At 36.8% G+C, this 26,868-nt stretch overlaps 1 protein-coding gene across 8 annotated transcripts in view; it reads right to left on the bottom strand.

Moving 5' to 3' along the window:
* The window catches only part of KCNN2 (potassium calcium-activated channel subfamily N member 2), a 476,417-nt gene that overhangs the window by 301,569 nt on the left and 147,980 nt on the right, over positions 1-26,868 (bottom strand). For all 8 annotated transcript variants that reach the window (XR_014058369.1, XM_081505792.1, XM_081505793.1 and 5 more), the window contains one exon: positions 26,420-26,505. The gene's annotated coding sequence lies outside the window, so the exon portion shown is untranslated. The remainder of the gene's footprint in view (positions 1-26,419; positions 26,506-26,868) is intronic.

Below are 26,868 nucleotides of genomic sequence, written 5' to 3'. Positions count from 1 at the left end.
GAAGAGGCTTTACATGTAACTGAGGAAAGAAAAGAAGTGAAAGGCAAAGGAGAAAGGGAAGATATACCCAACTGGATGCAGAGTTCCAGAGAATAGCAAGGAGAGATAAGAAAGTCTTCTTAAGTGAACAATGCAAAGAAATAGAGGAAAACAACAGAATGGGAATGACTTGAGATCTCTCCAAGAAAATGGGAGACACCAAGGGAGCATTTTATGCGAAGATAGGCACAATAAAGGACAGAAAAGGAAAGAACCTAACAGAAGCAGAAGAGATTAAGAAGAAGTGGCAAGAATACACAGAAGAATTCTACAAGAAAGGTCTTAATGACCTAGATAACCATCATGGTGTGGTCACTCACCTAGAGCCAGACATACTGGAATGTGAAGTCAAGTGGCCCTTAGGAAGCATCAATATGAACAAAGGTAGAGGAGGTAATGGAATTCCAGCTGGGCCATTTCAAATCCTAAAAGATGATGCTGTTAAAAAGCTGCACTCAATATGTCAGCAAATTTGGAAAACTTAGCAGTGAACTCGTGACTGGAAAAGGTCAGTTTTCATTCCACTTCAAAGAAGGGCTGTGCCAAAGAATGCAGAAGCTAGTGTACAATTGTGCTCATTTTACATCATAGCAAAATTATGCTCAAAATCCTTCAAGCTAGGCTAAGCATTACGTGAACTGAGAACCTGCAGATGTACAAGCTGGGTTTAGAAAGGGCAGAAGAACCAGAGGTCAAATTGCCGAAATCCACTGGATCATAGAAAAAGCAAGGGAATTCCAGAAAAACATCTATTTCTGCTCCATTGACTACACTAAAGCCTTTGACTTTGTGGATCACAACAAACTGTGGAAAATACTTCAAGAGATGAGAATACCAAACCACCTTACCTATCTCCTAAGAAACCTGTATGTATGTCAAGAAGCAACAGTTAGAACCAGTTATAGAACAATGAACTGGTCAAAAATTGGGGAAGGAATACATCAGGGCTGTATATTTTCACCCTGATTATTTAACTTACATAAAGAGCACATCATGTGAAATGCCAGGCTGGAAGAATTACAAGCTGGAATCAAGAATGCTGGGAGAAACATCAACAACTTCAGATATGGAGATGATAGCACTCTAATGGCAGAAAGTGAAGAGGAACTAAAGAGCCTCTTGATGAGGTTGAAAGAAGAGAACGGAAAACCTGGCTTCAAACTCAACATTAAAAACCAAGACCATGGCATCTGGTCCCATTACTTCCTGGCAAACAGAAGGGGAAAAAGTGGAAACAGTGAGAGATTTTATTTTCTTGGGCTCCAAAATCACTATGCACAGTGACTGCAGCAATGAAATTAAAAGACATTTGCTCTTTGGAAGAAAAGCTATGACAAACCTAGACGGAGTATTAAAAAACAGAAACATCACTTTGTCTACAAAGTCCATATAGTCAAAGCTATGGTTTTTCCAGTAGTCATGCAGGAATGTGAGAGTTGGACCATTAAGAAGGCTGAGTGGAGAAGAACTGATGCTTTTGAACTGTGGTGTTGGAGAAGACTCTTGAGAGTCCCTTGAACTGCAAGGAGATCAAACCAGTCAATCCTAAAGGAAACCAAACCTGAATATTCATTGGAAGGACTGATGCTGAAGCTCTAATGCTTGGGCCACTTGATACAAAGAGCCAAACCTGTAGAAATGACCCAGATGCTGGGAAAGATTGAGGGCAGGAGGAGAAGTGGGCAACATAGGATGAGATGATTGGATGGCATCATAAACTCAATGGACATGAGTTTGAGCAAACTCCAGGAGATAAAAGGACAGGGAAGTCTGACATGCTACAGTTGATGGGGTTGCAAAGAGTCAGACATGACTGAGCAACTAACACACAATATATACATAACATATATATAATATTTATTGTGGTATATTATAATATAATTAATTGTAATTTTAAAATTATTGATATAATATATTTTATATTTAATTTACTTGTGTTGAACTATCTTGCATACCTAAAAGTTAGTTTTACTTACTCACAGATTATTATTCTTTTAATATATGCCTGGATTTGATAAATTGACATATATAAATATTCACAACATTTTCCATAAATGAAATCATCTTTAGTTCTTAGAGGTCTCTGTAAGGTTTGGTTTAGAGTTTTCTGCTTTCTTAAAATGAATTAGGAAGCTTCCATTTTTTACTTGAATTATTTAAGTAATTACAGGAATTACATTTGAAAAATGTTCAGTCAGAATTCAGCTATAAAGTTATCTTAGTCTAAGGCTCCGAAAAGTTTAGGTTTCTAATTATCTTTTGAAATCTCCTATGGCCACTGCTGGTTTGGTGTTAACAGTTGATGATTCAAGACTTTAACAACTGGGACATTAAGTGACAAACTCAGAAAGCTTCCTCAAGAAAACTGGTAAAATGCATGGTTGGGAAGAGCAAAGTCCTACCAGAAAACCACTGGTAAGTTGCTTTATTAGCTAACACTACAAAGAACCACCTCTCCTACTTGGATCTGAGTGGCTTCTGGAAGTGGTAGAACAATCAAAGGATCCAAATTGTTGAACCCAAACAAGAAGCTTTATTTGCTCCTTTGTTGAGTGTTCCTTAAACCAATAGAAAAAAAAAGAAAAAGAAGGTTCTAGCCCATTTTCTTTGTCCCCAAATCTGCTTTGCCCCAGTTAGATTTTAAAACATTTTAAAACAAAGTCAGTTTTCGTTCCAATCCCAAAGAAAGGCAATGCCAAAGAATGCTCAAACTACCGCACAATTGCACTCATCTCACATGCTAGTAAAGTAATGCTCAAAATTCTCCAAGCCAGGCTTCAGCAATACATGAACCGTGAACTTCCAGATGTTCAAGCTGGTTTTAGAAAAGGCAGAGGAACCAGAGATCAAATTGCCAATATCCGCTGGATCATCGAAAAAGCAAGAGAGTTCCAGAAAAACATCTATTTCTGCTTTATTGACTATGCCAAAGCCTTTGACTGTGTGGATAACAATAAACTGTGGAAAATTCTGAAAGAGATGGGAATACCAGACCATCTGACCTGTCTCTTGAGAAACCTGTATGCAGGTCAGGAAGCAACAGTTGGAACTGGACATGGAACAACAGACTGGTTCCAAATAGGAAAAGGAGTATGTCAAGGCTGTATATTGTCACCCTGCTTATTTAACTTATATGCAGAGTACATCATGAGAAACTCTGGGCTGGAAGAAACACAAGCGGGAATCAAGATTGCCGGGAGAAATATCAATAACCTCAGATATGCGGATGACACCACCCTTATGGCAGAAAGTGAAGAAGAACTAAAGAGCCTCTTGATGAAAGTGAAAGAGGAGAGTGAAAAAGTTGGCTTAAAGCTCAACGTTCAGAAAACTAAGATCATAGCATCTGGTCCCATCACTTCATGGGAAATAGATGGGGAAACAGTGGAAACAGTGTCAGACTTTATTTTTGGGGGCTCCAGAATCACTGCAGCCATGAAATTGCAGCCATGAAATTAAAAGACGCTTACTCCTTGGAAGGAAGGTTATGGCCAACCTAGATAGCGTATTGAAAAGCAGAGACATTACTTTGTCAACAAAGGTCCATCTAGTCAAGGCTATGGTTTTTCCAGTAGTCATGTATGGATGTGAAAGTTGGACGGTGAAGAAAGCTGAGCACTGCAGAACTGATGCTTTTGAACTGTGGTGTTGTAGAAGACTCTTGAGAGTCCCTTGGACTGCAAGGAGATCCAATCAATCCATCCTAAAAGAGATCAATCATGGGTGTTCATTGGAAGGTCTGATGTTGAAGCTGAAACTCCAATACTTTGGCCACCTCATGCGAAGGGTTGACTCATTGGAAAAGACCCTAATGCTGGGTAGGATTGGGGGCGGGAGGAGAAGGGGACGACAGAGGATGAGATGGTTGGATGGCATCACCGACTCGATGGACATGGGTTTGGGTAGAATCCGGGAGTTGGTGATGGACAGAGAGGCCTGGGGTGCTGCAATTCATGGGGTTGCAAAGAGTCGGACAGGACTGAGCGACTGAACTGAGCTGAACTGAACTGAAAACATAGTCAGGAAATAAAATGGTCATTTTCATTGCAGAACTGATTGTTTAAGCTCCTAAAGATATTTCTCTAAATAAGCCTTTCCTCTCTGGCCTCTCTCACTCATACTAGTTAACTTTCCCCTCTTCCTTCTCATAGTTTTTAGTGGCTTTTTATCAGGCAGCTTAAGCATGTCCCCTAATGCCAGTTGTTTCCTACATCACTCTGTTTATAATTTTATCTTTGCTTCCCTGAGTGAACTAGCTTCCCACCCCTCCTGTCAGATCCATCCCCACATCAGGCATCGGTTTCTTTCCACCGTGCTCTTATTGATGCTTTGAGTCACCAGAATCAGCTTCCAAAGAACACACTAACTCAGCAGCGGTCCCTTCCCTAAATGATTCAACTGCTTCTGACTCAGTATCTGAACTTCTCCTGATCATTAGCAATGTCCAAGTTAAATCTATTGTTTTAGAAATTGAATCATATCGAGCATGCTGTACCACTGGGAGATGAGATGCAGAATGAGATGTTTAAAGTGATATGGACAAGCTCAAAAATAAAATTAAGTCACATGAAGATAGTCAGAAAGACCTTTTGTACTGTGTTCTCCTTCATCTCAGAGCAACATGAGAAAAAAAAACAAACAGGCACACATTTTATGAGGAAAGGGCCATGCATTTTGATCTGCATAGAAGAAAATAGATTGCTCAGCCTGACCTACTACTGTACCTACTCCATGTGGTAGAACCCAGAACTTTTTTAAAATTAAATTTTAGTACAATAAAGACCAGTAACCCAATTTTTATATTTTATCTTTCAACCCTAAAAACAAGAAAATTATGGATCCTAACGGGAACACTGGATATTTTCCAGAACACAAAAGATTACACTGGAAATCTTTTGAAAAGATTAACTTGAGGATAACAAGGTACCTTTCTGAGAAAATCTCCACTATTTAACTGTATGTCACCTTGATTCTGATAACCTGCCATCTTGCATCTGAATTATGTTTCTTGTACTTGGTACATGAGCTAGAGTCAACTGTGGACCAAATGTTCCCTGTGTTCCCAGACATGTTCCAGCCTTCCTTGGGGCGAGTTGGTTTAGCCAATGGGCTGTGAACTCAAGTGTCACTTCTGAGCTGAGTCAGTTAAAGCTGGATGTGCTCACCCCGTTCTCCTCTTCCTTATGCTGCCACAACCTAAGAGGCCACAGGTGAGAACAGAGCATCACAAGACTGAGACAGCCATGTCTCTGAGTTACCCAATGGAGGAGAGCCTCTGCCAAATTGTAGCAAGCTTTGTGTGAGTTAAAAGTAAATCTGCTGGCTAAGCCACTGAGATTTAGGGCTTTATCAGTTGTATCAGCTAGCATGAATTCCCCTAAATGATACACTGCATAACACAGGACATTAGGGCAGAAAGGGACTTAAGAGATCACCTGTTCCAGTAAGTTTCTAACTTTTGATTTGGCTTATCAACAGGAAAACTTTATGACATGGAATACAAAAAACGTAGAGATGAAAGTGAAACTTCTTTGTTAGCAGCTTTGGTAGATCTCCCAGCTTTCCAGCCTTGTCTCATCTTCCTTTCCCCTACTCCACCTTCAGCTACCCAAATATCTCCAACATCCACACATTCATAGACATACATAGCAAAGTTGTCATAGGACATAGTTTGACAGGTGCTAATCTAGCCAAACTTCCTCAATTTACAGAAGTTCTAGGAGCTTCAGAGAGCAAAACCAGGGCTATTTCTTTGTGTGTGTGCACACAAGAGAGACGGAAAGAAATTTTTGAGAAGAGGGTTTGTGTTGGTCTATTGGTTTGCCTCTAGGGTGAAGTCCCACCCACTAACTACCTGGTGTTGCTCAATGAATATTCACCGGTTCAGTATTTATCAAAAGATGCATCAATGTTTGTGTATATCCAAGGTACTGATAAAATTTAAAATGTAAATGGGAAATGCTGCAAGCACATTGAAAATGAGTCTGACATTATATCCTAGAAATGAACCATAAAACTTCTGTGATTCAGACATTTCAATTTCATGAATACATGCTGAAGAGAAACACACGCACATGCACCAACAGAAAATCCGTTCAAAGATAGTTTAGCAGCACTGTTCACTCCTGGAGAATCTACTGTGAATAGTGATCTTCCATGGGAGAGCTGATGACTGTGATGTGGCACATTTCACAAAAGTTAAAAAGAACAAATTGTAGTGGCATATAGAATATAGATGAATCTTGGCAATTTAATATTAAAAAATCAATTCCAAAAGACTACATATTGTATGATATTCTTTGTATTGGTTTAAACAATAAGTGTGTGCCTATATGTGTGCAAATGAATATGTGTGGTATACATGGAAGCAACAGACACAGATTTCACACATAAAAAGGAAGGATAATATTTAGCCTAGATTCCAGTAGTCATGTATGGATGTGAGAGTTGGACTGTGAAGAAAGCTGAGCGCCGAAGAACTGATGCTTTTGAACTGTGGTGTTGCAGAGGACTCTTGAGGGTCCCTTGGACTGCAAGGAGATCCAACCAGTCCATCCTAAAGGAGATCAGTCCTGGGTATTCATTGGAAGGACTGATGTTGAAGCTGAAACTCCAATACTTTGGCCACCTCATGTGAAGAGTTGACTCATTGGAAAAGACCCTGATGCTGGGAAGGATTGGGGGCAGGAGGAGAAGGGGACAACAGAGGATGAGATGGCTGGATGGCATCACCAACTTGATGGACATGAATTTGGGTAAACTCTGGGAGTTGGTGATGGACAGGAAGGCCTGGCGTGCTGCAATTCATGGGGTCGCAAAGAGTCAGACACGACTGAGCGACTGAACTGAACTGAACTGAAGAAAAACGACAGAACCAAGGTTATATGGTTAGATGAAGGGAAAGTCACTCAGTCATGTCTGATTCTTTGTGATCCCATGAACTATACAGTCCATGAGAATCTCCAGGCCAGAATACTGGAGTGGGTAGCCTTTCCCTTCTCCAGGAGATCTTCCCAACCAGGAATCGAACTGGGGTCTACCAACTGAACTATGAGGGAAGCATGTAGTTAGATGCCAGTCATTATTTCCAAGGTCTTAGTTTTGGCTTTAGGTTTGTGTTCACATTTGCTTATTATTTTTAGATAATTAGATAGATATATGTGGACCAAGAATGAGTAATATAGCTCTGGGCCTTTGATCTAAAGGAAAAAAATAATAATGTTAAAAATACTCCAATGGATTTTAGGACAAAAAAGAAGAAGCACAACTTGTTTCCTCACCTCTCCATAAGCCTTGGCTTGTTGTTCAGTTGCTAAGTCATGTCCGACTCTTTGTGATCCTATGGACTGTAGAACTCCAGGCTTCCCTGTCCCTCACTATCTCCCAGAGTTTATTCAAACTCATGTCCATTGAGTCGGTGATGCCATCAAACCATCTCATCCTCTTTTTCCCCCTTCTCCTCCTGCTCTCAATCTTTCCCAGCATCAGGGTCTTTTCCAATAAGTAGGCTCTTTGTATTAGGTGGTCAAAGTATTAGAGCTTCAGCTTCAGCATCAGTCCTTCCAATGAATATTCAGGTTTGGTTTCCTTTGGGATGGACTGGTTGGATCTCCTTGCAGTCCAAGGGATTCTCAAGAGGAGTCTTCTCTAGCACTGCAGTTCGAAAGAATCAATTTTTTAGCACTCATCCTTCTTTATGATCCAACTCTCACACCCATACATGTCTACTAGAAACACAGATTTGGCTACTCTTGGTTTAAACATTGAAGGGAAAATTAGCAATTATCTGAAAATATCAGTAGGTTTTGGAAAGACAGAAAAAGAACTATTCTAGCTGACTTATAGAGTACAAATGGTAAATGATAGCCAATTTAAGAGTAATAATGGACTTTCATGCCTCAAGGAGGGAATATATATATATATATATATATACACACACACATACATATATGAAATCCATTAAATTATGAATGTTGACATATATACAAATGCATAGTCCTCACCAAAGGAAAAAATGACACCAGAACACTTCAAACAGACTTTCAATGCACTCTACGTCTCTTTTTATATCCCAAACAGTAGCATGGTGTACTTCTACTCTGCCTAGTTTTACTCTCTGACCAGGCAGGTTACCTAGAGCATGCTGATCAACCAGTATTTATACTGATTTCACCATTGTTTCTTGTGAGTGCAAGGGAGCAAAGTTTTCCACCCCAAATTGTGTCTCTTTGGAACGAGGATTAATTCAAGCTAACAATTTTTAAGAAACAGAAGACTTAGAAAGTCTTTCATTTTACTTTTCCCTTAGCTGACTAAAAAATTAAGATTCCAGGCCTGTTTCTGGAATAGAGCTATCACTAGAGGCATCTGCAAAGAATATCCACTAAAGTTGTAGAGGAAACTCTTGCAGGGCCTAGAGATCAGAGTCCACTTTGTGTCCTGTTGTCTATGTAAACATTTATTTACTTTTCTATCTTTATTTGAATTGCCTTCCTCCCCTCTGAAGTCCCAAACCACTATCTGCAACATTTTCTTTTGCCTTTAGCCAAAGATGGTATTTAAGGTAAGGACTTTGGCCGTTTTGGTAACTTAGTTTCCCTGGGTCTCTCCCATGTATACAGGCTATTAAAATTTTGTTTGATTTTTCTCTTGTTAATCTATCCCATGTCAATTTAATTTTTAGACCAGCCAGAAAAACACAGAAGGGTAGAGGAAAATTTCTTCCTCTCTGACATGAGCATTAGGAAATGAATACAATCATTAATACAGGGTCTAATATTTAACATGTTTCCAAAAGTGTTGATTAAATATTTTAATCTCAAAGTAGACCAAAAGGAAAGTTGTTGAGATGCATATTCAGTGATGTTTTAGGCATGCTGCAATCTGATAAAACAGATGTAAGTCCTTTAAAAATAAATAGCTAAGTCTCATTTCTCCCACTTTCCATAAACATCCAGCAACATAGAAAAAGAAAAATATTCATATATTGGTAATCTATAGGTATAGTTTAGTGACTTTCTATTAAATAATAAATATTCATTTATAGCATATTTTGAGTTTCAGAGTAATTATTTTGTTCTATTTGGTGCTGTTATAATGAAGGTAATGAATTTCATCTTCATTTTTCTGCTAGAATTCCATTAAAACATTTACTAAAATTAGGTAATTTTTAAACCATGGGAACTTAACTGTGTTAATTATCCTTTCTTAACCTCAAATGTTTTATAATGAAACTAAATAATGGATGCAATAATGAAGCAAAGGACAAGTTGGATTTGCATATTTTATAAACATGCTCAGGAAGTGACTGTGCTATTTTGTTTGGAATGTAGTTAGGTTAATCGTGTGTTGATGAAAGACAGAGCCCAATTTCCTTGGGGGAGGAAAGGGCGAAGAAAGGTGACTTTGAAACGATGTCCTGGGTCCTCTCTGCTCTCAGATGAGAGAGGACAAAATAAGGTGTTCAGAAATATTCATATTTATATAGAAGTTAATTATGTAACTTGAAGCAGTTTTTTCATTGCCCCCCATGTGGGATATAAATATGCTTCATTTATTGAGTGAAAATCTAGACTGAGAAAATCCTTTCAAGTCTTTAGTTTATGTTCTGAGCTTGCTTCATGATATAAAGATTATTGTAAAAAAAAAAAAAGTGAAAGAGGCTGATGCATATTTGCTCATTAGTTCCAGAAAGGCCCACTGCTCACTAGGTTGGTAGCCAACCTGCTGCTGTTGCTAGCTACCACCTTTCCAGGTAAGTAGAATGTTTCCTTGGTTACTCTTCCTCACTTCCCTCTTACACACACACACATACAACTGAGACTGCACATCCCTGACAACTGTGATGTAAGTAGCATGGTGTGTTTTTGGATCAGTATTTCTCCAAATGATATTTTATTGGGTGAAGAATCTATGAATAAAGAAACACTCTAATTCTTCTAGAAATTGTATTATTTGATATGCTACAGAAGTTCAACATCATAGAGATAACAAGGCCTTGGGGAAAAAAAGGAAAGAGGCACCTGAGCAGAACAGAGTAAACTTTATGAAAATCTGACAGAAACTTGGAATTTAAGTGGACACTGCTTTGTCTGCCTCAGAGTACATTATGCAAAATGCTGGGCTGGATGAATCACAAGCAGGAATCAAGATTGCTAGGAGAACAATAAAAAAAATCAGACATGCAGATAATACCACCCTAATAGCAGAAAGTGAAGAGGAACTAAAGAGCCTCTTCATAAGGGTGAAAGAGGAGAGTGAAAAAGCTGGCTTAAAACTCTACATTCAAAAAACTAAGATCATGGAATCTGGCCCTATCACTCCATGGCAAATAGAAGGGAAAAAGTGAAAATAGTGACTGATTTTATTTTCTTAGACTCCAAAACTCCCACAGACAGTAACTGCAGCCATGAAATTAAAAGACACTTGCTCCTTGGAAGAAAAGTTACGACAAACAAAGTTACGACAGACAGCACATTAAAAAGCAGAGACATCACTTTGCCTACAAAGGAACATATAGTCAAAGCTATGGCTTTTCCAGTAGTCACATATGGATGTGAGAGGTGGACTGTAAAGAAGGCTGAGCACCAAAGAAATGATCCTTTTCAATTGTGGTGCTGGTGAAGACTCTTCAGTGTCCTTTGGACTGCAAGAAGATCAAACCAGTCCATCCTAAAGGAAATCAGTCCTGAATATTCATTGGAAGGACTGATGTTGAAGCTGAAGCTCCAACACTTTGGCCACCTGATGTGAAGAGCTGACTCATTGGAAAAGACCCTGATGCTGGGAAAGATTGAGGACAGGAGGAAAAGGGGCCAACACAGGATAAGATTGTTGAATAGCATCGTCAACTCAATGGACATAAGTTTGACCAACCTCCAGGAGACAGTGAAAGACAGAAGCCTGGCGTGCTACAGTTCATGGAGTTACAAAGAGTCAGACATGACTTAGCAACTAAACAACAACAACAGTCCGATTTGTTTATCTGAGAAGAGAAACTCTACATCACACCTGTGGACGAAATGAAAGACCAAAGTCAATCTTCTCCCTCTGTTTACTGAAAGTTCTGGTCTTATATTTGAGGAGAGAGCAAGAAAAAAATTATTTTTTCCAAATTTCATGTGGCCTATGAAATTATTGTCAAATAAGATAAATGACACTTCTGACACTCAGTTTTCTTCTGAGTAGGAATCAGAAGAAAAATTCCAGGAACTGTTTGACATAGTCAATAAACTTTAAGAGACATGACTGCTATTAAATAAAAGGAGATTGTTATAAATAAACAGTTGAGGCAAAACATCAAATGAATGAGATAAGGAAGAATTGCTAAAAAACAATGCTATAGACAAGTTAAAATTTGTGTTGTAGCAGGAAGTGCCAATTCTAAAAAGATGTATATCAGGTAAGCGTATTAAAAACTCAAGGGCCAACTCAGAAGAATGGGATAAAATTGAATGCAAAAGGAGCTGACTGATGTAGAGGATGGAAAACAGAACAAAGCAAACAAGTAGTTCTCTTAAGGGAAAGAGCAGAAGAATCAGAACACAAGCAATCAGAGAAAAATCACAATCAACATTTTCTGAGAAAATTGAAGTCTCATTGTGTTCTAAGTATGACTGATTAAAATATACGTATTGATAAGTTTCTGAACTATAAGAAAAAAGGGAATTCTTGTATTCATTAAGCTATCAGAATGAAGAAATAAATTCTGCATTGATTAATTCAGAAAAAATGAAGTGTTTTCCCAAAAAGTATTCAAACTAGGCTGACTCCAAGCCTTTTCACCATCATATAGAATATGAGCTGAGGAAAAAAACATGCAAATAATAAGAGAAGACTGTGACCCAATTTTTAAAAATCTATGAAACCTAGTTTTCACAAGCTAAGGCAGAAATTCGTCTTCCGACATGACATCTGCTATACGTATGTTGAGGTACATGAAGAGGTACTCTAATCTACCCAGAAACAGAGAATTGAAAATTGCCTATCCCCTTAAAAAAGGACTAATTTAAACAGTAAAAATCTGTTTTAATATGCAAGAAACTAAATTATTTTTGTATTTGGTAAAAATACTAAATAGAATATACAAAATATTTCTGAAAATCAGTAATAAATAGGGTGCTTCAAAAGCACCCTGTTGCCTCCATGAACATCACTGCTAATCAATCACTTGCTGAGACCTTATGAAAACTCAGAATCCTACTCAACACAGTGTTCTGAGTCTTCATTATTGATTTATTAGAATTGGCCTTTAAGATAAAACTATGTGACATCACAGGATTAAAGACTAGAACTTTTCAAACTAGAGAATATAATCCAAAGGGAATTCTTTCTTAAAAGTTTCAACAAACAAGATCATCTTAAGATAACAAAGAAACTGTGAAAAAAAACTTTTAGTTAACACTGATTTATTGTGATGTATTCCTTATTGAGACTATAGCAATGCATCCTCATGAATATGTAACAAGACCCGCTACAAACAGGAAATTACAAGGCAGGAGTACAAGAGGACAGATTGGAAGGCAATATGCAAATCTGCAAAGATTATTGATGTCTACCAGTGACTGTTTAGTTTTTTTTTAATGAAATTTTTAACAATGTATAAAAGAAGGAAATACTGAATGATTTAGGATGGACCTTTAATTGTATACATTTTTATAACACTAATTTAGTATTAAATTTAATGTAATATCTGGCAGACTAAATAGGATTGATGACATGTGTTCTGATTCTACTTTCAACTCAGACAACACCATCAATTCTCTATTCCATGGAGCTTCCGACCTTAAAAACTTAATCCAATGTGCCATGTTCTACTCTAATTCAAAACAATAAGATGCGTGGCCAAATCATAGATTCTCAGTGGAATATAAAGTTACCGGGACTCTCACAATTTTTGCAACATTACTTATCTTTCGGCTATTAGTACATGTTTTAAAAGAAAAGAAAGAATGAAATTAGTGGACTAGAATTATGCTTTTTCAGTTCAGTTCAGTTCAGTCGCTTAGTCGTGTCCGACCCTTTGTGACCCCATGAACCGCAGCACGCCAGGTCTCTCTGTCCATCACCAACTCCCAGAGTCTACCCAAACCCATGTCCATCGAGTAGGTGATGCCATCCAGCCATCTCATCCTCTGTCGTCCCCTTCTCCCCCTGCCCTCAATCCTTCCCAGCATCAGGGTCTTTTCCAATGAGTCAGCTCTTCGCATCAGGTGGCCAAAGTATTGGAGTTTCAGCTTCAACATCAGTCCTTCCAATGAACACCCAGGGCTGATCTCCTTTAGGATGGACTGGTTGGATCTCCTTGCAGTCCAAGGGACTCTCAAGACTCTTCTCCAACACTACAGTTCAAAAGCATCAGTTCTTCGGCGCTCAGCTTTCTTTATAGTCCAACTCTCACATCCATACATGACTACTGGAAAAACAATAGCCTTGACTAGACGGACCTTTGTTGGCAAAGTAATGTCTCTGCTTTTTAATATGCTGTCTAGGTTGGTCATAACTTTCCTTCCAAGGAGTAAGCATCTTTTTTATTTCATGGCTGCAGTCACTACCTGCAATGATTTTGGAGCCCCTCAAAATAAAGTCCCTCACTGTTTCCACTGTTTCTCCATCTATTTGCCATGAAGTGCTGGGACTGGATGCCATGATCTTAGTTTTCTGAATGTTAAGCTTTAAGCCAACTTTTTCACTCTCCCCTTTCACTTTCATCAAGAGGCTCTTTAGTTCTTAGAATTATGTTTTTTAATTGAATTCAATTCATTTAAATATATTTTTGACAATTCAGATGCTAGTAATCTCAGATCCAATTATCTTACAGATCTGTGTACCCGTAACAGCCTAATGCCACGTAAAAAGTTTAAACAAACAAACAAAAAATCCAAGGAATTTTATGGGAAGGTAAAAATTAGAAAAGAGGATAAGTGATTAAGTCATCCAGTGATGACCAGGAAACTGGAGGATTCACTTTTCCTATTCACAGAGAGTTTAACCAACCAAATCAACCTAAAATTTCTCTTTGTTTGACTGTCACAGTTTTTAAACCATAACTGGCAAACTTAGTTTACACTTGAGTTAGAAATACACTAGAAGCAGGTGACTGATAGACGCGACTCTGGGTGTCCCTGTTTTAGCAGAATTGATCACAACGTCATCCACTATCACGCAGGTAATAAGAGACTGAAGATCAAAGAATAAACCAGTTTCCCCAGGCAACTTTAAAATAAAGACACCACTACTCCTTGGGTCTACTTTTGTCAATAATTCTGGGAGATGAATCCTACTTTAGTGTTTAAATTTCAGTTCACTTCAGTCGCTCAGTCGTGTCCGACTCTTTGTGACCGCATGGAGTATTTAAATTTACCTTTCACAATTCTGCTTGTAAATACGTTTAAAGGGCAAAATTAATTTCCAATTCATCTCAAAACAAATGCAATCTCTTGCTGTTGTTTTTCAGTTACTCGGTCCTGTCTGACTTTTTTGCGACTCCAAGGACTGCAGCATGCCAGGCTTCCCTGTCCTTCACCATCTCCCAGAGCTTGCTCAAACTCATGTGCATTGAGTCAGTGATGCCATCCAACCATCTCATCCTTGGTTGCCCCTTTTCCTCCTGCCTTCAGTCTTTCCCAGCATCAGGGTTTTTTCCAACGAGTCAGCCTTCACATCAGGTGGTCAAAGCACTGAAGTTTTAGCTTCAGCGTCAGTCCTTACAACGAATATTCAAGGTTGATTTCCTTTAGGATTCACTGGCTTGATCTCCTTGCAGTCCAGGGGACTCTCAAGAGTCTTCTCCAGCATCACAATTTGAAAGCATCAATTCTTTGGCAGTCAGCCTTCTTTATGGTCCAACTCTCACATCACGGTCTCTTAGTTTTAGTCAAACTGTTTTAACTTCTATTGTGTTTGGGACATTTTTCACTTTTAAGTCTGTTACAACAATTTGGTATATCTATCTAAAACACCCAGCATTCAATGCAAACAAAAAGAAAAAAATTTGTGATGTGTTCTCCATCTGTGAGGATGTACTCTGTGCAGATTCATTCTCTGGACTCAATCTTCTGTCAGCCTCTACTCTTCACCTTTGTCTCTGGCTTTAAAATGGGGACTTATTTCTCTGTCTTACCTTCCCCAGACTTCCAAATGTTTTCAAAGATCCAGTTGCTTTCATTTTTCTCAGTAGTACCACAATAATAATTTTTTTTCCAGGAAGTAAACTTAAACAAGGTTATCTTTGCTTTGTTAAAAAAAAAAAAAAAGCTGTGTGTGTGTTGCGTGTGTATGTGCATGCAGAGAGATTTAACTGTTGCTTCCATTTCTTCAACTACTACATCAAAGAATCACAACTAGAATTTTTAAGGAAAAACCTTTTACAAATTTATAACATTTGAAAGAGTTTCAGGGATTTGCATGTGAAACACATGAGTACACAAGGTAATTCACATAAAGGTAAAAAGAAAGCCTTTCAGGAAAGAGGAGGTGGTAACTATGCCAGTGAGAGTATAATTGCTGTATTTGAATATAACTTAAGTTCAGGGGAAAGTTTCTAACCAATAAAGGCAAAAAAGGAAATGCACAAAGTGATGGCAGAAATCTTAGTAGATGGGAGAAGAAAACATGCTAATAGTTCGTATTTCTCAGGAATCAAAATTCTAAGAAGAAATCCTTATTGCATGCATCATTGTGAAAATGAACAGAGTGATATAAAAGAAAATAGCTTTATCTGAAGTACTGAAAAGGGATCAGTGAATCTTTTTTTTTTAACTTCTAAGCAATCATGTATTTTTTAAGATTTACCTTTTCTATTATTTAGTGAAACTAGTTAAATTATCATTGTAGTAATTAAGGAAATCAAATTAATTTCTCTTTGAGCTAGTTTAATTGCTATCTTCAGGAATTTATTCTAATGTTTTTTTAAATGTTAGGGGCCTTAGGCAGTATATCATGAAATATTTATTATGATTCAAGCTATAATGACTTACTGCTGCTGTTGTCTTTTACTTTCGAAATTAAAAAAGTCATAATACTTGTAAAGAGAAAATTAAAATGACAGATTTTGTATGTCAAAAAAGAAAGCCACAATATAAAGCTTAAATTATATAAGCCCCAAATTTTTATACAATTTTTATACAATTTTTTCTTGTATATAATTGACACGTTTTAAAATTTCTGAGCCCCAAATTAAATAATGAAGAAGAGACAGTATGAAACTCATGAAAATACACTTTTCAAGTAAGTAGCTGAGAAAAAAGCTCATTTTACATATCAGAAATGGAGTGACAAAGTAAATTACCAAAATTTAAATTTCAGACATTATAATCCTATTTGGCCTATGTTTTATAGAACGAAACTATTCCACCTAAGAAGCAGAATACACCACTATGATTTTATTTTGAAGACTCAGATAGACAGTTAAAGGTTATATAGTTTAAGCTGCTTTTTAAATGAATTTGGTTGACATTTTAAAAATTTGAAATACAGTCACTAAATTAAGTTTTATTGTTCTGTTTTGGCAAATGCAATATTCAAAGTTATTTCTTGTATTCCATATGCTAATAAAGTTTATATAAATAGATTTTGTTTATTTCACCTAAGAGATTCAAAAGTAATTCATAAGTTCTTCAATTTATCTTGACTTACATTGAGAGGAGCCTCTATGTTTAATAATTTTTTAATGAAGTAGAATTTGATCTCAGATTCATTAAACAAACATCTCAAGACTGGGATTCTTTTGTTTCAGCATAGTGTGTACCTGAGCTTTAAACCTCTTAATCACTTAAATGAAAATGTATTTCCTTGTTTTTCATCCTTTCCCAAATTACAAACATCTCTCATTGAAAATTCTAAGGCTTGGGACTTTTTTTTATCATAATAACTGTCATTAGTGTCTGTCACAGAGCAAGCACTCAGTGTTTACTGAGCAAATGAATGAATCACCAAATACCCATCTGCTATGTTCCAAGAACTATGCTTCATATATGGCCACTTGCAAACCTCATACATACACGTTTTCTTGTACATGTACAAGGTTTCACTGCAACCTTGCAAGTTAGGAATTATAATCCTCATTTACAAAAAGGAAAGAGGTATGTGGAGGTTAATTCAAAATGAATATCATACAAATGGCCAACAAACACATGAAATGATGCTCAATACTGCTCATTATTAGAGAAATACAAATCAAAACTACAATGAGGTACACCTCACTGCAGTCAGAATGGCCATCATCAAAAATCTACAAATAATAAATGCTGGAGAGGATATGGAGAAAAGGGAACCCTGTTGCACTGTTGATGGGAATGTAAATTGATACAGCCATTATGGAGAACAGTATGATGATTCCTTAAGAAACTAGGACTAAAACTACCATATGATCCAGCAATCCCACTACTGGGGATATCCCCTGAGAAAACCATAATTCAAAAAGGCACATGTACCCCAATGCTCATTGCAGCACTATTTACAATTGCCAGGGTATGGACATAATCTAGATGTCCACTGACAGATGAATGGATAAAGAAGCTGTGGTACATATTACAATGGAATATTACTCAGCCATAAAAAGGAACAAAACTGGGTCATTTGTAGTGATGTAGATGAACCTAGAGCCTATCGTATAGAGTAAAATAACTCCTCAGAAAAGGAAAACAAATATTTTATATTAACCATGTATAGGAGATCTAGAAAAATGGTACTGATGAACATATTTGCAGGGCAGGAATAGAGATGCAGACATAGAGACGAGACCTATGGACACAGTTGGGCAAGGACAAGGTGGGGCGAATTGAGAGCATAGCACTGACACATACACACTACCAGGCACAAAACAGATAACCAGTGGGAACCCGCTGTATAGCACAGGGAGCTCAGCTTGGGGCTCTGTGATGACGCAGAGGGGTAGGATGAGGGTGGGGAGCAGGCGGGAGGCTCAAGAGGGAGCAGATATATGTATATGTATTCCTGATACACATTGTTGTACAGTAGAAAAACTAACACAACATTGTAAATCAGTTCTCCTCCAATTAAAAAAAAATAAAGAGTATCATACAACTAAGAATGAAAGAACTCTTTATTTTTTGGTTTCAAATTTGAACATTCTTCTACTAAGCCTATTAGAGTATTAAGGTACATATGATAATACTGTCATTAAAATAAGAATTCTGTCAAGTTCAAGATACAATGTGTCAAGATACAATGATCAGAGTACTGGAGAACAGAAAGATAAATGGACATGGCCTCTGTCCTCAGGAGTTTATGATCCACTGAGAAGACAGCTGTGTGGACAACAAAGGATGCTATTATGATAGAAGCAAGACAGAGTGAGTGTGGACTATAGTACAGGCTACTGCAGAGGCAGGAGCAAAGACAAAGTCACCTCTGAGGGAAGGAACTCAAAGGATCCTTCGTGAATCAAGAAGCAGTGGAACTAGTTCTTGAAGAGTAAGTATAATTTGACAGGTAACGATATTTTCAGTAGAGGGAATAGCAGGAACAAAAGTGAGGAAGCAGCAAGACACTGTGTGTTTATCAATCACACTTGCACTCATTCATCAACAACTTTTTTTTTTAATAAATTTATTTATTTTAGTTGGGGGCTAATTACTTTACAATATTGTAGTGGTTTTTGCCATACATCGACATGAATCAGCCATGGGTTTACATGTGTTCCCCATCCTGAACCCCCCTCCCACCTCCCTCCCCATCCCATCCCTCTGGGTCATCCCATTGCCCCAGCCCTGAGCATTTGTCTTCTTGACTGCTATAAACACTGGACATACAGCAAGTTAGACAAAGTCCCTGTCTCAAAGGGCTTATATTCTCGAGGTAAACAGAGTAAAATATCAGATAAACAAATAAGTGAATGAAACTTTTCAGAGTAATAAGAATTTTGAGTGAATTTAAAGTGTTTTGGACTGAGTGGTCAGGAAAACTTTAAAGTCAAAGAAATTTAATAGCATCTGCTAAAATTAGATTGTCACATTTGACCTTGCAATCTTTTCCTACACAAGAATAGTGGTGAAGAATATTTATTATTAACAACAGCAAAAAGAGCAAAACAGGCATAATCTTAAGAAGTACCAACCACTATGAAACATTATACAGCTATTTTAAAGAACAAATTAGAGCTCTCTTTTCATGGGTCTCAAGTGATAACTATGATACACTGCTCAAATAAAGACCAAGTTTAAAAATATGATCAGACTGAGGAAAAAGTCATTTGATTATATCAAGTGTTGTGAAGGTACAGGAAAAAGTACTTTTAACTACTGTTGACACAGTATAAATTGGTAAATTTTACTACATAGAATTTGACAGTGTTGCTGCAGTTCATGGGGTCAACAAGGATTTAGATACCACTTAGCTACTGCACAACAATCAGCGTTAAGAATGCTCATATAATTTGATCAAACTTTTTTTTAAATGAAACACTCTAAAAGATTCTTCTATACTCTGAGTTTTAAGAACATTTAATCTATGCTTTCCATTATGTTAAAACATACTTTTCAAAAAATTTAATGTTTTCTATATTTACCTACTGAACAGAGCAGGAAAGATTTTTTCTTCCTCCTATCTAGTAATCCCCACTCAACTCTCCCCAGCTCCTGACCACTAACTTGTCTGTTGAGATCTTTGGGAATTTTAGTCCCAGGCTGTTATTTTTCAATGAAGCATAATTATATAAACTTTGCTCTGAGCTTTCCTGGTTCATTTGTTCTCCAGTCTATGTCCTCTTTCAATTCATTTTTGTTTTGCTAGAGCATAAGCTTAAATACTTACTTTAGAGAGGATCTACAGATTGGTATGTTTCTGAGTCTTTGCATATTTGTAAATGTCTTATTTTATATTCACACTTAAATGTTAATGTGGCTGGCTATAAGATTTTATTTTCAAAATCAATTTCCCTTAGAATTTGAAATTTTGCCCCACTTGGTATTTCTCATTACATATAATGCAAATCTAATTCACATTTTTTTCTTTGTAGACACTGGGAATCTTTTTTTTTTTCTTTAATCTTGGTGTTCTCAAAATTTACCATTTTACATTTAGATTCATTCATTCATTTGATAAATCTTTTTTGAGTACCTACTATGTGCCAAGCATTTGTTTTGTCTTCTAGGTATGTGACTGAACACAATAGGAAAATTATGTGTCTTTTATTATTTAATCCACTGTAGCTTGGTGGGCCCTTTTAAATTAGTATCGTAGTACACACTGAAAATACTTCATAAACAATTTATTTGGTTGCTTCTTCCATTCCATCTCTCTTATTTTTTAAATTTTTATTTTCTTTGGCCACATGGCATGTGGGATCTTAGTTCCCTGACCAGGGAACGAACCCATGCCCCCTGCATTGAAAGCACCTAGTCTTAACCACTGGACCACCAAGGAAGTCCCTGCATTTTCTTTTTTATATGCTTGAAATGTTTGGCAGACAAAATTATTATGCATTTTGGACCCATTTCCCATATAACAATTTTTTGTCATTTTTAATCTGTTTTTCCTCCATGGAGAAAAACCTTGACTTTTTAATTCGTTCTTTAGCTGTGTCTATTCTGCCTTTAAACTAACTAATCTTCAAATTTCTACCAAGGAATTTATATTGGCATAGATATTATTGTTGATTCATGTTGCTGTGTTATGTCTTTTTTTATTGAAGTATAATTGATTTACAATGTTGTATTAATTTCAGGTGTACAGTAAAGTGATTCTTTATGATATATATGTCATATATATATGATATATATGTTCTTTTTCAGATTATATTCTATTATAGGTTACTGTAAGATATTGAATATAGCTCCCTGTGCTACACAGCAGGTCCTCATTGTTTATCTATTTTCTATATAGTAGGGTGTATATGTTAATCTCAAACTCCTAATTTATTCCTCCTTCCTTTTTCCCCTTTCATAGCCATAAATTTGTTTTCTAAGTCTGTAAATCTATTTGTTCTGTAAATGAGTTCATTTATATCACATATTTTGGATTCCACATAAAAGTGATATCATATGATATTTGTTTGTCTCAGTCCGACTTAAAACAATTTGTATTATAATCTCTAGATCCATCCTTGTTGCTATATATGCATTATTTCATTCTTTTTGTGGCTGAGTAATATTCCACTCTGTGTGTGTATATACTACATCTTCTTTATTCATTCAGCTGTTGATGAACACTTAGGTTGCTTTCATGTCTTGGCTACTAGAGATGGTCTTGCTATGAACATTGGCCCAAAATTACTAGAACTGATAAATGAATTCAGTAAGGTAGCAGGATATAAACTTACCATACAGAAATCTGCTGCATTTCTTTACTGTAATAAAATGCAACAGATTTCAATGAAATATCAGAAAGACAATGTAAAAAAAAACTTATAAAATCACATCAAAAAATAAAATACCTAGAAAAAAACCTAACCAAAGAGGTGAAAGACTTATATACTAGGAACTATTAAACACTGATAAATAATTCTGAAGATGATTCAAAGAAATGGAATGATATCTCATGCTCTTTGACTGGAAGAATTAACATGGTTAAAATGGCCATACTATCAAAGCAATCCACAGACTTAATGCAATCATTATCAAAATACCCATGACATTTATCATAGAACTAGAACAAATTATCCTAAAATTTATATGGAACCACAAAAGAATTGGTAATTGGTAAAGCGTTCCTAAGGGAAAAGAACAAAGCTGGAAGCATAACCATTCCAGACTTCAGACAACAATACAAAGCTATAGTAATCAAAACAGCATGGTATTGGCACAAAAGTAAACAAATAAGTCAATGGAACAGAACAGATAGCCAGGAAATAAACCCACATATCTACATTCAGTTAATCTATGATAAAGCAGGCAAACCTATACGATAGAGAAAAGACATTCTCTTCAACAAGTGGTGTTCAGAAAGCTGGACAACTGCATGTAAATCAATGAAACTGGAAAACTCCCTCACACCATATAAACTCTAAATGATTTAAATATCTAAATATAAGACATGACACCATAAAATTCCAAGAAGAGAACATAGGCAAAACATTTTTGGACATATCACAGCATGATCTTCTTAGATCTGTCTCCCAAGATAAAAAATAAACAAATGGGACCTAGTCAAACTTAAAAGCTTTCACACATCAACAGAAACCTTCAATGAAATGAAAAGATGACCTATGGAATGGGAGAAAATATTTCCAAAAGATGCAACTGACAAGGGGTCAATACCCAAAATCAACAAACAGCTCATACAACTCAATATCAAAAAAACAAACAACTCAATCAAAAAATGGGAAGATCTGAATAGACATGTCTACAAAGAAGATATACAGATGGTGAACAGGCACATGAAAAGACACTCAACACTGTTCATTATCAGAGAAGTGTAAATCAAAACCACAATGAGGTATCACCTAACACTGCTCAGAATGGTTATCATCCAAAAGTCTACAAATGATAAATGCTGGAGACGGGTGTAGAGAAAAGGGAACCCTCCTACACTGTTGGGGGGAATGTAAATTAGTATAGCCACTATGGAGAACAGTTATGAGGGTTCCTTAAATTGAGGGGAAAAAAACTAGAGTTACCATATGATCTTATAATCCCAGCCCTGGGCATATTTTTTCAGAATAGAAGAAAATTCTACTCTATGTAATGATACATGCACCTCAATGTTAACTCATTCTTTAGCTGTATCTAGTCAGCCTTGAAGATAACTAATGAGATCTTAAGATTTCTACCAAAATATTTACATTGGTATAAGTACTGTTGCTGTTTCATGTTGTTCTGTATTAATTAAATTCATCTGCTTTCCTTTTTCCCCATATGCATTATCCTGAATTACAGTTTTATAAAACAATTAAGATTATTTTAAAATTATCAATGATTTATAATTACCAAGGCATTTGTTTTTCTTCTGATAACTGCCTTTAAAAAACAGATGTTATATCATCTCTTTAATATCAATTATAGTTCCTTTATTATTATTTTTTTGTCTACTCAAATAACTAAATTTTCAGGTGTAAGGTAGTCATCTTCTTTGTGAATTTGGTGACTCTCTTTCATAGTGACAGACCTTCTCATGCAATTCCTTAGTGTTTATTCATCTTTGTATTTCAGAGTCACTATTTGACCTGTTCCTTTCTTGGATTGTTACCTCCTGTGTTTGTAGGAAAGGAACAGGGCATGTTTTATAGGTGAATTTGTAGCTATTCTTCTACTCTCTGACTCAATGCCCCTTCCAGGGGTCATTCACCATATGAGGAACTTCTTCTGTTGACCACAGCCTACCCTGATCACTTTATGTTGACAGCAAACTGCTATTGTCCCTGCTAGCCTCTTTGCAGATAAAAGGGGGGGCTTATTGTTTTTCCTCCTCAGAAAGAAATTACCCTATTATTCATCCCAATATTTCAGAAGCCTGATCTGCTTTTCATATTCATTGACTTTTAGGTTCCAGCTCCCTGGGAACCACTCCCACATCTGCAGTGACATTCTCCAGCTTTCTTTTGGGATGTGCCTTTTCATCAGCATTCTTTTTTCCCTCTCTTTCTTTCTGTAATGAATTATTATTATAACATAATTAAGATTTTTAAAAATACCACTTCAGCTATTTAAAAATTTGGGAAAGCACATGCATATGTTGAGCCCACCATCTTTATCCAACTAATTTCTTTTCAGACTCCATTTAGTTAATTGAGCAAGAAAAATATTTTCTGTAAAAAATGTGATTAATTTTACCTAAAATACGAAGGTCAAAAGCATTATTTTTCATGAAATAGTCATATAGATGCTAAGAAAGACAAGTCAGTTTTATTTTATTTTGTTTTTTCCTGTGCTCATTATTAAACTGTCACCTCTTAGCTTCAGGTCCACTCTTGTATTCTTCACATTTTGTGATTCTGGGCAGAGCGGGGAAGTGGACTCTGCAAACCATTTCTCTTTGGCTAGTGGGATCAGTGTTAGGCTCTGACAATAGGGGGCTCTAGAGAGAGAGTAGACAGAAGGATAGAGGAAAGACACTGTCTTTCTAGATTATTTCCTGTCCCTGTTTTGATTCCTTTTACTCTCATTACCATCCAACAAAGAGGCACCTTTGGCTGGTTATTCCAGTAGAATAGCTGATTCCAGTGGCATTTTTCCCAGCACTGGCAGGACCCACATCACTGTGGTTTCTCGCTGGCCCCAGATGCAGCCAGCTGGTACCCCCTCTGTAAAGGTCGGGCTCCCACACTTGTGCAGCATCTCGGTAGCTTTCCTGAGGCTCTAACACAGCTCAGCCCCACCCTCTCAGAAGTCTGAGCCCAAGCTCTTTGTGTCCCTCAGCCAAAATTCTAATTTTTGATAATTTTAATCTCTTCCCTTAACTTTCTCAGCTCTAGGGACAGGCTGTGAAATCTTAGTGTTCCTTTTGTCTAATGTCCAATTCCTAGATGACCATGCTTTATATTAAATTCTCCTGTTAAAATTACTTCTATCATCTAAGTAGACTCTGAATAATATACTTCCCTACTTGCCACGGCTGTTTTCAAATGCTCAGCGAGCCTTCTGTCTTACTGTTAAAATATCCAATGATTTCATTACATGTGAAAAATACTGTATACTATGTACTTAATTGAAACACTGAAAAATACAGTTAAAGGAAAATGGACATGGTCCCCTCTCTCTCATAATTTCAAAGAAATGAGTTTGAAAAGGTAAACAAAAGCATTTCCATAAAATTTTTCTCTAAAGTTTTTCTGAAGCCCAAAAACATCAAACTCTTTACTATATGTCTTTGGAAATCTTTTCATCACAGTAAATAAGAGTTACTTTTCTATCCTAAACTAGGAAAATGTAAATGTCAAGTGGATGCTATCAATTGAAGTATAATTGTTTTTATATTTCTTTAACTCTTGATCTACATTATAAATTTTCTTTTAAATAGGTAGCAAAAAGAGAGCAAAAACTGGTTAGATATTTACAGGTTTATGTTCAATGGATATGAACTTGGGCAAACTCCGGGAGATAGTGAGGGACAGGGAGGCCTGGCGGGTTGCAGTCTATGGGGTCGCAAAGAGTCAGACACAGCATAGCGACTGAACAACAACAACAGGTTTCTGTTTTATTTTTGTAAAAAATCAATGGATGCTAACTAGCTATTAGTAGTCAGAAAGATGGTAGGCGTGGAAACAGAAAAGACTTCAAAATGGATGAGCCCTGGCTTTTATCCTGATGCCCGAACAGCAGCTCAATCTTAGCCAGTAGCCACATCACAAGTTTTGAGAATCAAAAACCCCAGATGATGAAACAACAACACAACATATACAAGACCTGGACTTTTCCATAGCTGACTTACCAAGAAGTACCAAGTAATACAGACCTGGGGACGAGAACCACCTGCCTCATGAAAAGTCTGGCTTTAACAATGTGTCACACATCCTCAGCAAACATGAGTATATGGACAAAAGCCCTTTCTAAAGTAATCATAAAATTAAGTAAAGGACCTTGACTGTTAGTGCTGGTACCTTAAATATACTCAACTACTGATTTGCAAGCTGGGTATGGAGCCAAAATGTAAGGAAATGACCATCACTCTGCCAAGATGATGATTTCACCACCAGGTTGGAGCTGCCAGGCCATTTCTGAGATTTCCCTAAAGAAATACCAGGACAGCACACAGTGTGGACAGAAAGTGCTTCTGAATGATGGTGAGGACCTTGTCTGCCTTTTTTTATGGAAAAATAACTGGGTGACATATCCTGAAAGAATACTTTAAGAATTTATCTTTAAAATACCTATCTCCTTTCCAATTAAGAACCAGACTTTCATTGCTGCTCAGATAAAAGTCAAGATTTTTTTAAACCTAAGATTTATTCAAGACCTAAAAGAGAACTCTCAGAAAACTGTCTCCCCCAAAATTATTCTTTGCCAAAAGTTCTTGAAAATGTAGACTTTGTAATGTTTTAATTATAGCTTCATTTTTATCACTGTCTTCTGAGAAAAACAAACCAAGGATATGAACCTCTGATCACTAATCTTACCACGGGCTGGAAAAGAGAATATATTATTCACTCAATAAATATATTGATCACCTTTTATATGAGAGGCGCTTATCTAAGCACTAGGTGAGCCTACCCAGGGGTTATAAAGACAAATACTTTCTGGTTTTCTTTCTCTTATATTATTTAAATAGTAACTACTTTCCTTTTCTTAGTGTAGTGGTAGTTAGCTAGCAAGAGAAACAGACACGTAATGGTCAATAAAGAGCAAGTCACTATACTGAAAATAGTTGAAACACAGGCAGACAGGTGGGTATAACTGAAGTAAACTCAGCTGGCCTAAGTTTAACATTTTTTTTCTCAATAAAATCACTGTGTTACATTAGAACTAAACGTACATATTTTACTCACCGTTGTTGCTTATATCCCACTCCATTCCTTAGATTCACTTATTCTTTTGCTGGAGTCCATCCTTTCGTAGTTTTCTCAGAAAGAATCTGTAAGAGATAAATTCTATTAGATGTTGCCCAAAACTATTTATGGGCTTCCACAGTGGCTCAGATGGTAAAGAGTCAGCCTTTATATGTAGGATACACGGGTTTGATTCCTGGGTCAGGAAGATCCCCTGGTGAAGGAAATGGCAACCCACTCCAGTATTCTTGCCTGGGAAATCCCATGGGCAGAGGAGCCTGACGGGCTAAATTCATGGGGTCACAAAGAGTCAGACACAACTGGGCAACTAACACTAAAAGTAACATCCTTACTTCTGAATGACAATTTTAGTGCTATACCGTGCCTCAGGATGCAAATCCTTTTCCCTCAGCATTTAAAGAGTTTTATTCCACTGACTTCAAGCATGC

The sequence above is a fragment of the Giraffa tippelskirchi genome, chromosome 7 (genome assembly GCF_054371585.1).
Source record: "Giraffa tippelskirchi isolate mGirTip1 chromosome 7, T2T-mGirTip1v1.2.pri, whole genome shotgun sequence".
In the NCBI taxonomy this organism is placed as follows: Eukaryota; Metazoa; Chordata; class Mammalia; order Artiodactyla; family Giraffidae; genus Giraffa; species Giraffa tippelskirchi.
The sequence above is the reverse complement of the archived record's forward strand: the minus strand, read 5'-3'. Positions and strand labels throughout refer to the sequence as shown.